The sequence below is a fragment of the Dasypus novemcinctus genome, chromosome 17 (assembly GCF_030445035.2).
Source record: "Dasypus novemcinctus isolate mDasNov1 chromosome 17, mDasNov1.1.hap2, whole genome shotgun sequence".
Taxonomy (NCBI): domain Eukaryota; kingdom Metazoa; phylum Chordata; class Mammalia; order Cingulata; family Dasypodidae; genus Dasypus; species Dasypus novemcinctus.
The window spans coordinates 83,070,273-83,080,940 of NC_080689.1; the positions used below are offsets into that span (position 1 = coordinate 83,070,273).

Here is a 10,668-nt window from a genome sequence, read left to right on the forward strand (position 1 = left end):
TCCTCTCCCACAGCTCCTGGGGCTTCCCTCAAGCCTTGGCGTTCCCTGGCTTGCAGGTGTGTCCCTGCAGTCCTCCCCTGACCTTCCTGAGCTGGGGTTTCCAATCTCCCCCTCCTTACTAGGACACCAGCCACTGGGTTAGGGCCACCCCAGTCCAGCATGACCTTACGTGAACTAAGTGCATGAGCAAAGACCCTATTTCTAAATAAGGCCACCTTCACAGTATGGGAAGGTTCACCCTTCAGTATATCCTTTCGGGAGACACAATTCATCCCATGACACCTGGTTTTACTTGTTGGGTTCTGGAGGTTCTGGTTTCAGAATGTTGCTTTCTGAAGAGAAGCTGACGTCAGGTTCATAGAAGAATTACAGAAGAATGAGGGGCTTGCAAGCCTCCAGCGTGCTTGGGTCTGCAGTGAAACCCTGTGCATTCCTACAGTGCTTGCAAGAACAGTTTTGAAACGGTTTGAGACCTTGCTCTGCTCGGTCTACAGAGCAAGATAATAGAAATTTCAGACAATTGCTTGCCCCCTCCTGAATCTCGTGTACCCGGCGTTTTGTCTGCACTGTCTAATATTGCAGCCACCTGGCCATGTTTGGCTTGTTTAACAGAAAGTAAAATTTAAGATTCAGATTTTCAGAGGCTCTGAGTATACGGGATGTTCAATTAGAGAAACAAAGGCTAAGTTTTTACTGAAGAGCTGAATGCCTAATGAACTAGGGAGGGTGAGGGCAGTATGAGCTGAATTTAATGGAAGAGCATTGGAGAGTCAGGTGAGAATGTCTGCTGAGCACCCATCTTGTGCCAAACCTGCTGACACTCAGCTTAGTATCAATGTTGAGGAATAGTTGTAGCTCCAGAACAGTAAGGGAGCAGATGCTGAACATGTTGGGCCTCAGCAGGGTTCCTGTTGGAGCCAAATCTCGGCTGTGATGTCTTCCCACCATGGTTCTCGGCACTTTGGAGTCTACCATTCCCCTGGTGTTTGATTCAGCAAAATTCCCATAATGCCAAAGCTGGAATATCCTTGAAAGCCTGTGCCATTGGTGTCCATCAGGCTGTTCCATGGAATCTGTGCAGTGATGAGGAAGTCGATGTGTCTCAAGAATTTGGGCATCTGCCTATCACATAGGAGTCCCCAGATTTGGTCCTGGTGCCTCTTAAAGAAGCAGCAAGCTGATGCAATAAGATGATGCAATGAGGAAACACAGTGGGAGACATAACAAGCAACAAACGGGGGTGGATCAAGCACCTCGCTCCTACATGGGAGGTCCCGGGTTCAGTTCCCAGTGCCTCCTAAAAAGAAAAGAAGAGGAGCAGATAGTATGAGTGCAAACAACAGGGAGGGGGAGGTAAAATTACCTCCCCAAAAAGTCATTGGAATTTCTGATTCTTGGAGTAACACTGGTGGGTAGAGTGTCCAGCTGAGACTTAAGCCTTGGGTGGGGTGGGAGTGGTTGAATAAAGGTGGTTTTATATCTGTGGGGTGAAAAAGAAAGAATGAAACCCTTAATTGTTGAATGTGGCTCCCAGGGATGTGTGAGTAAGTTCATGTAATTTGAAGGGAAGGTATTTAGCCTTTCTGAACTCTATTCAGACCTTCTAAGTTTAAAAAATGTGATAATAGAGAATACTCTTAAGAGGAAGGATAGCAAGTGGTCTCCATATCCAGCTTTCCCACCACCGTGCTTTCCCACCCACTGCTCTAGGTTGGACGAGGGAAAGGAAAAAGAGTAGAAAAACTGGATTATCAGTTGTTCAAGGGAAGGGATGCTGCCTTAGGTGTCTCTGTACTTCCCTAAGAGTGTTTGCTGAGAGCAAACTCAGTGAGTGTTAGCTGGATGGGTGGGAGAATGAGAGGGCAAGGCTCGGTGCCCACACAGGAGTGGGAGGAGAATCAAAGTGGGTTTCACATGCTCCCCCACCCCACCCCAATACATGACATTTCTTACCTGGGCTCTCAGCGCTGTCCTTTGTGCCCTGCTGAAGCCTGCGCCCTTCTGTTTCCATACCTGGTGCTCCTCACTAGGGGGTGGAGGCGGGGAAGGAGCACGTCTGACCACGTGGTCTGTAGAGCCCCGTTAGCGCTGGAAGGAGAGCAGTGGGGGCTTCAGAGGGCGGGTTCAGGCAGGAGGGATGTGATCCCTGCCCACCGTTTACCAGCTGTACGGCCTCGACATGTTACTTATTCTTCTCAGTCTCTCTTACCTGTAAACTGGGTCTTAGGCATTCCTCTAGATGAACTTATTTTGAAATATAATATACATACAGAAAACTGTACAAGTCGTAATCATACAGCTTTCACAAAGCAGCACTGCACAAACGGAGGGCAGAATAGTGCAGAGCTCTAGACCCTCTTCTTGGCCCTCCCAGTCATCACCCCACCCCACCTGATGCAAGAGGACACCCATCCCAATGTCTAACTTTATTTTAGTTCCCTCTGCTTTTGAATTTCATATGGATAGAAACATATATATAGAATGTACCTTTTGCATTTGGTTTCTTCTGCTTAGCATCATGCTTATAAGATTCATCTACATTGTTGGGTGTAGTTGTGGTTTCTTGAGTCTCCTTACTGAGCTGTGTTCCAATGTGCAAGTATAGCACAAGGAAATTATCCTTTTCACTGTTGTAGACATTTCAGTTATTTGCAGTTTTTGGCTCTGAACACTATTGCATATATATATTTTTGGTGGACAGGTATAAGGAGTGGAATGATTCCCTCTAGGAGTGGAACGATTCCCTCTAGGAGTGGAACTGCTGGATTATGAAATGACCAGCTCCGAACTGTATAGAACGTGCCTGATAGTTTAATGTTCATTTTTAACCTCACAGCGTTGTGAGCATTAAAGTGCTCATTAGGGTGCTTGGAAGACAGAAGGGCCCCAATATGCCTTTAAAAATGTAATCAAGATGGCAGACTTGGCCCAGTGGTTAGTGTGTCCATCTACCACATGGGAGGTCCAAGGTACAAACCCCGGACCTCCTTGACCCATGGGGAGCTGGCCCACGCACAGTGCCGATGCGCCCAAGGAGTTCCTTGCTGCGCTGGGGTGTCCCCCGCGTGGGGGTGTCCCACGCACAGGGAGTGCGCCCCGTGGGTAGGGACACTTAAGCGAAGGAGGGTGCCCAGGAATGGTGCCCCACACGTGGAGAGCTGACGCAACAAAAAGCAACACAGATTCCCATGCCACTGGCAACAACGGAAGCGGACAAAGAAGAAGAAGCGGGTGGACACAGAGAACAGACAACTGGGGTGGGGAGGAAGGGGAGAAAAACAAAAAAATATATAAATCTTTAAAAATAAAAATAAAAATGTAACCAAGGCTTAATACTCTCCATTAATTTGAAGTACCTTAATGGACTTAAACATTTTCTTACTGCTTGCTCATTTAGGTGGTATCTGGTTTGTGTGTGTGTGTGTGTGTTTAAATATAACACTGCAGGAAATGACTCTCCTTATCGCTGTTTCCTTCTAAAAACTTGCTTTGGGTTAAGTTCTCAGGACACGTTTAACAGGATCAAGCATGTGTGACTTTCAGAACGTCCTCCCTGGAAAGACCACATGGGCTGGCTGAGAAGGGAAAGCAAGGCAGCCTCTCGTGCCCTGTGCGGTGGAGCAGGCTCTGAAGACAGGTGGGCTCTTATAGAGGGCAGGGTAGAGGATGGATTTCTGTAAATGGTGGTGCCCTTGGGGCAACTAATGATTTAGTTCCCTAGAAGGAAAAATTGGCAATTTGAAAAACAACATATTACCACATTAAGTCAGGAAAGAGAAACCACAGGTGCAAAGCATTTTCATTTACTTTATTAGTTCATTCTTTTTTTTTCTTTCCCCCAATTATTAGGATCTTTAACCTAAAGGGGCAGGGGAAGGTGAGCTGGGGAGGGGCTGCAGGACTGAGAGGCTCGGGCATCTCTGGGGAGAGGGCAGCGCCCTGGCCGAGGCGGCCTCGCAGGCTCCAGCCTGGTTCCTGGTGCAGCTCTTGACCAGCGGGAGCGCAGGCCCTCGGGGTGACCTGCAGTCCTCCTTGGTGTGGGCGCTGTGCTGGGCCGCGGGCGGCGTCAGGACGCTGTGGAGGTGGAGGTGCCGTCCTCGCTGTCCTGCTCCAGGCGCTGCTCTGGACGTCCTTGGTCCACTCGGCTCCGTCCACCTTCAGGTGACCTTGGCGTTACCGGGACAGTAGCCGTTCACAGGCACACGACGGAGGCCGTTCCAGAAGCGAGCTGCTCCGGGGACGGGGGAAGAGGAAGGGACGGGCTGGCCACGCTCCCTGGGGAGGGAAGCACAGAGGGGTGGTCAGGCGGGCGTGGGGACAGACACACAGCAGCATGCCTACTCCGTGTCAGTGCAGCCACGAGGCTGTATTTTTTTAAGATATCGAGATCACAAAAATGTTACATTAAAAAATATAAGAGGTTCCCATACACCCCCCCCCCCCCCCCCCCGCTCCCCCATCAACAACCTCTTTCTCCTGTGGCTCTTTCCTTGCGTTCGGGTGGCTCATCGCTGCTCTAACTCTGACACCACCTGAGGTCTCCTGGCTCGCTGGTCTGACCTCACCTTCTGTCCTTCCCCTGCTCTCCCTGCCTCATGCAGTGATCTCAGTGCCACCGGCAGAGACACCCACACCTCTTCTTGTGACCCCCATAGTTCTGAACCCAGGACAGGTGTGGGCTGTCCCCGTGGAGGAAGATGAGGCAGCGGCCTCTGGGGAAGGCTCTGGCTCCCACTGCCCCGTCCCCCTTCCAGAGCTGCCCTAGGCTCAAAGCTGCCCCCGCCCCCCGTGCTTCCCTCGCCGTGGCAGGGCTGGATGCACCCTGCAGAGTGGGCCCCAAGCCCGTGTCTGCCCTGGAGGGGGAGGCCCCTTTGCCTTCTGGGCCCTGCCACCCACTCTCCCCTCCCCAGAGGCTCTAGGTGAGTCCTGGGCCCTGGCCCGAGTCTCTAGCTGTGTGGGGCGATGTTCAGCCAGCCCAGAAGTGCTGAGAAGATTTGGGGTACACTGCGACCCTGGCCACCTGCCCAGGAGGAGCTGGCTGGCTTCAGTCCTGACCTTGAGCAGCTGCCAGGTGGCCCCTGGAAATGCCCCTTGTGTTCCAGCCCCGAGTGGGACAGCAAGTCCCCCACAGCCCCACTCAGTTTTCTCTTGTTTAAAGTCACAAAACAAATCAAGAATCCTTTGCTAGGAGAAGTCAGCAGATGAGTTTATGGTTTTTATAAAGCTAGCCAAGCAGTTCAACATAAGACACTGCACTTTTTAAATTTCTCTTTTAAACTTACATGACTAATTTTCCCAGAGAATTGTATAAAATTAGTCATGGTGGAAAAATAATGTGATCTCTAGAAATTAAGGAGAGGGAAAACATTCTGTGATATTCCCATCTTTGTTTCCCTACACATTTAAACATCGAACAATTACTCCATTAGATCTGGGCATTATTTCAAATAATCTTATTAGCTTTTAATAGAGTTTTAAAGGCCCTAAATACCCCCTGCCAAGTTTGTCTAGACCAGAATAATCCCCCTTAAACATCACTTTTGAAATCAGCTGATGCTAAGGAAAGCCAAATTAATAAACTCTTTTAGAGGCGATGGGATTAAAATACCTAAATTAAAATTTTTCTATCAAAGAATTAAGGTATTGAAAAAATATATATGTAAAATTATTAATCACTTTTATAAATAATTAGATATTTTGTACAACTGAAATATCATACTCCTACCCAAATCAGTTATATTTTTGAAAATTAAAAACATCACAAATTTAGCTTATTTCTATTTATCTGTTAATATGCATAAATGATATTTGATGTGAAGTCAGTAAAATTTATCAAGACCTGAGAGGTTAGCCTGCTGGCATTAAGTTTGATTTTTGCTGCTGTGAAGTTTGCCCTGAAAGACTTATATACATTTGTCTCTTGGATTATGCTTTTACCATTTAAATAAATTTTATCACAGGTATTGAAATAATTTATATATCACTGAAAAAAATCGTTTTCAGTTCTTTATAGTCCCCTAGTGAAAATTAATTAAGGGGATATAATAATAGAAATGAATGTGAATTTTATATCTGAAATCTCTAACAAATAGATATGTTACTTGTTTTTCCCACATTAGGTTATGTCCACCGCATTTCATTCGTAGCATAATTTGTATCACTGTGTGTCACGAAGATCAGGCCACAGCAAATTTAAATGGACCAGTGCTGGGTTGCTGCAGACCTTAGCAGCCAGGCACTCACTGCCACATGAGCGCATGGCCATGGAAGTCACTCAATCATGAAGAAATACTGCCAAGAAGTCTATGGCCCACGTTAGCTGTGCCACGGCATCCTTGGTGGTATAAAAATGTGGCCACTCTTTAAGTAAAATGTTTTGTGCTTTTATACAAGTCCTTGGCCAATTAAAAATGCAATAAATTTTACTTTCCTTCATTTAAACATTTCTTTGAAACTGGGATTTTGGGGACAATAGTCTTGCCACCATTATCATAAAAGATCATTTCATGTTTAGTCTCAAAGGCCTTCTTCCTATAAAAGAACATGAACATTCTAAGCTGATTTTGACAGGTTACAGTTCAGACTGTAAAAAATGACATTAAGCCACCTCTTCTACTTGACAATTGGGTATACTTTTCTAGCTTTTTGTTGGCTTTTAGTTCACACTATTGATTTTTCTACTTGTAAAATAATTCTCAGGCAGAAGAGAGAACACAGACTAAGAAATACATTTCTCTCCTTTTCTTAATCATATATGATGAGCAAAAAACCAATAAAATATTTGGCAAAACCCAATGAAAATGAAATTACTTTTGTTCTTTATAATTCCAAGGGTTCTTCATTAATCTACACACTTTTTTCTGAGTTATTTAATTTAGATCAATTTTCACCATTTTTTTTGTCTCCAAATCTAAATATGAAACTGAGTCTAACTTTCTTAAACTGATGACAAATCTGAAATGCTCTCAATTATTATCACCACAAAACTTATGCTTAAGCCTCAATTAGACAATACTGGCAATTAGACATACATTTCAGAAAGCAGTAGAGAGAAATTACTTACGTTTAATCTCCAGATGGTTCCTTCGGCCAAAGGTGATCCACAGTATTAGCTTAATTACTTTCTCCTCAACAAAAATACCTTCCTGTTGCCATTCTTACTAGATTGTCTGATACGGAGAAAATCTGACCATTTAAATGCTGCAACAACTGACTGGCTCTACGTTCTTCCTTGAGATCAACTGATTGTCAGCCCCTTACTCATCTGCTTTCAGGGAGAATCCCATTCTCCTTAGAACTGACCTCAACCCATATCCCAAATATGAAAAGCCCCCAATTTCACAAATCTACAAGAAAAACAGTTAGAGAAGGGCACTTACGTTTGAGCTCCACCTTGGTCCCCTGGCTGAAGGTGAGCCACAGTGATAGGACCCACACTTTTCCCTCAACAAAAACCTCCTCTTTTTGAACCTAATCAGACTAGATTGGCTAATTTGGAGGGAATTCCAGCTCTTTCTTTCTCATTCTCCCTACAAACCATATTCACCTTGAAAAAATCCAACAATTTCTTGGCTCACCTAATTGGCCAATTTTCTGCCATTTACTTTTGGGTCACTAGGAATGGTTAATTTAGCCTAAATATCACAAATTCACACAAATGTTACAACACTGCAAAAACTTCACAAATAATGGAGGAAAAATGTACTTACATTTCATTTCCAATTTGGTCCTTTGGCCAAAAGTGAACCATAGTGCTTCTTCTTAAGTTTCCTCCTCTACAAAACCTTCCCTGAGAGGGGCAACAATATCCCTTCTCCAAATAAATTATTTTGATTTGGAAATCAGAAAAATAAGCCATCAGCTAGCCTCCTGGGGAACAATTTTCCCTTCTCTATATCTAACCTAGGAATGAATATTTTACATCCCTGGCCTGCACCACGATACACAAGAAGGAACAAAAAGCAAATCCAATGGATAGAAACAGTAAGAAACAGTTGGAAACATAAATATGTTTGATTTCCAGCTTGGTTCCCTTGCCAAAACTGAACACACAGTGGTTTCTCTTAGTCTCTCACTCACACAAAAACTGAGTTTCCCTTTCTGACCATTGAGCAAGGCTCTGTTCAGAATCTGTGATGACGCTCCCCAGTAAATTTCTGAAACTATCACTCAGGCAAGTTATTCTCACTCAGTGACTGAATCTTGTCCTTCAGAGAAACAGAGAAAATGTGCACTCGATTCTCAAGTTTGCTTACAGGCTTTATCTTTATCTTTACCCCATAGGATATCAGAGTCTGGCTGCAAAGAGTGAGCTTATAGGTCATTTTATAACACAAGGATCACAAGGCACAGACAGCCGAGGGAGGAAAGTTTGGATTTTACTCACGTTTGAGTTCCACCTTGGTCCCTGGGCCGAACGTCCAACCCCGTGATATTTCTCTGATATCTCACTGTACAAAAACCCTTCTCATTGAAGTGCAACAGAGCCTGGCTCAGCTGCTGAATCTTATCTCCCGTTTCCAGCAAGTGCAGGAGCCCTGGTCTTTCCTGACAGAGGGAAATGTTTGTTTCCTTAGGTGAAATCTGAAGTCCTAGAGATTAATATGTTTTTGTTCATGGCCCGACATTCCCTTTCTCTAGCATTTTATCACATCATGATTGCTTCCCTCCCTCCTTCCCCTAAATTGGGAAGAAAAAACAAGCGAAATATAAAGATTGCCACCTCTTCACACCTTCTCCTGATGGGGAAAGGTGGTTTGCAAATGATAACCCTCATTCACTGTAATTAAGAAACTTGTTAGCATCTCTTAGTTAAGATTAATGCCAGCCTGTCTTCCTGTTGGAACTTTTCCTTGGCCCTGATGCTGTTTCTAAACAGACAGACTAACTGTATACCAATCCAAGGCATATACGTTTCTTTAAAATGTTCTTGCTATTAAGCAACTGATGATGTGATATGAAAATGAAGGTCAAGAGTAGGCAAGTAGATTTTATTTTGACTGATTGTTCTCTTGTCATAGGGCAGGTAAAGCTCAAAACAGGTGCCACCATTTCCGTGGAGCTCACCCAGGTCCTTGCTGTCTTTGGGCTGCCAGGGAATCATGGCATGCCACGACATTTCCATAGGAACACAATCAGGGATACCAAAACCTCACGTTGTTTTGTGAACAGCTTCATCTACTGTCGTCTTGTTTCCCTTGTAACCCTAAACTCCCACCCTCAGAATACATTGCTCCCACCAGCCTAAACTGCTTAAAGATCTTTTGTGGCCTTCAGCATTTAGAAAACACTTCCTCTACTTGACAAAACCTTTGCCTACTTGGGTTAGAATGTAAACACCTAATTGTTCCTAAGACACATGTCTCCTGGATTATTTCCAAGTAGCTGACCAAATCATGCAGAGAGCACAGAAGCAGGCAATTGGGCCTAGAACACCTAATTGCTTTTATCTGCAGTCAGATTCTTTCCACTCTACTAGACTGTCAGATGGTTGATATTTTATTTCCATTGTATTCTTAAGGGAGTCCCTTATATACATATTTTTTTATTTAATTTTTAATTTTTTAATTTTTTTTAAATGTTACATTAAAAAAACTATGAGGTCCCCATATAGCCCCCACCCCCTTCACCCCACTACTACCACATCAACAACCTTTAATCATCGTGGCACATTCATTGCATTTGGTGAATACATTTTGGAGCAGTGCTGTACCACATGGATAGCGGTTTACATTGTAGCTTACATTCTCACCCAGTCCACCTAGTGGGCCATGGCAGGACATGCAATGTCCAGCAACTGTCCGTGCAGCACCACCCAGGAAAACTCCAAGTTCTGAAAATGCCTCCACATTATATTTCTTCTTCCCTTTCCCTACCCTCAGCAGCTGCCATGGCCACTTTCTCCACATTAAAAAATATGGAACGCTTCACAAATTTTTGTGTCATCCTTGTGCAGGGACCATGCTAATCTCCTCTGTATTGTTCCAGTTTTAGTATATGTGCTGCCAAAGCGAGCACTATATATTTTTAATGTAACATTTATGTAATCTAAAGCTTCTTTAAAAATAAAAAATTAATTAAAAATAATTTCTCTTGCAGATTTAGGGGATGCCTTAAATCCACTCTCATAACCTTGATTCTCCTTTGACTGGTGCCTCTGTGTGCTATTTAGGATTGAGTTAGGCTGCTTCCTGATTCTCCCACTCATCCTCCTCACCACACAGATAAGTCCTGCTGGTCTGTTGCTGGGAAGAAGCAACAGACTGACTCCCATTTCCCACACTGCCCTGGTAATCCTGGCAGAGACCTAGATAAAGTTCCAACAAAGAAGAGCAGATAGGAAGAAGTCGGACCAGGAGGAAAGGAAAGAGATTGAAACCCTTGTCCATGAGGACTTTATGTCAGTATTTCATGCTCTCAAAATCTTTGAAATCAGAGAAAAAATAGAAAATTGCTAAATTTATTTCACAATTGGAGAATCGTGATTGGAATTCATTTAGCAGAAAACAAATTTTGAGGAAAACCTCAAAGATTTAACTTATGTGATCAAACTGATGGAGAAACAGGAATCTGGAAACTTCTATTATTTTGTGTGAGCAGGACTAGCCCTTGAACCAGGCAGTGCTAGTTGTCTGCACAGAGCTGGGGAAAGCCCACCTCATTCTTCAC

The 10,668-nt window shown here is 44.3% G+C and overlaps 2 non-coding genes across 2 annotated transcripts; one reads left to right on the forward strand and one right to left on the reverse strand.

Annotated features, from left to right (window-relative positions):
- The first annotated feature begins 385 nt into the window (after positions 1–385).
- On the forward strand, positions 386–522 carry LOC111766811 (small nucleolar RNA SNORA9). The gene has a single exon (XR_002798773.2). It is a non-coding gene; the product is annotated as a small nucleolar RNA SNORA9 (small nucleolar RNA).
- A 9,388-nt stretch (positions 523–9,910) lies between these two features.
- Positions 9,911–10,017, reverse strand: LOC111766807 (U6 spliceosomal RNA). Its single transcript, XR_002798769.1, has one exon. It is a non-coding gene; the product is annotated as a U6 spliceosomal RNA (small nuclear RNA).
- Positions 10,018–10,668: the final 651 nt, after the last annotated feature.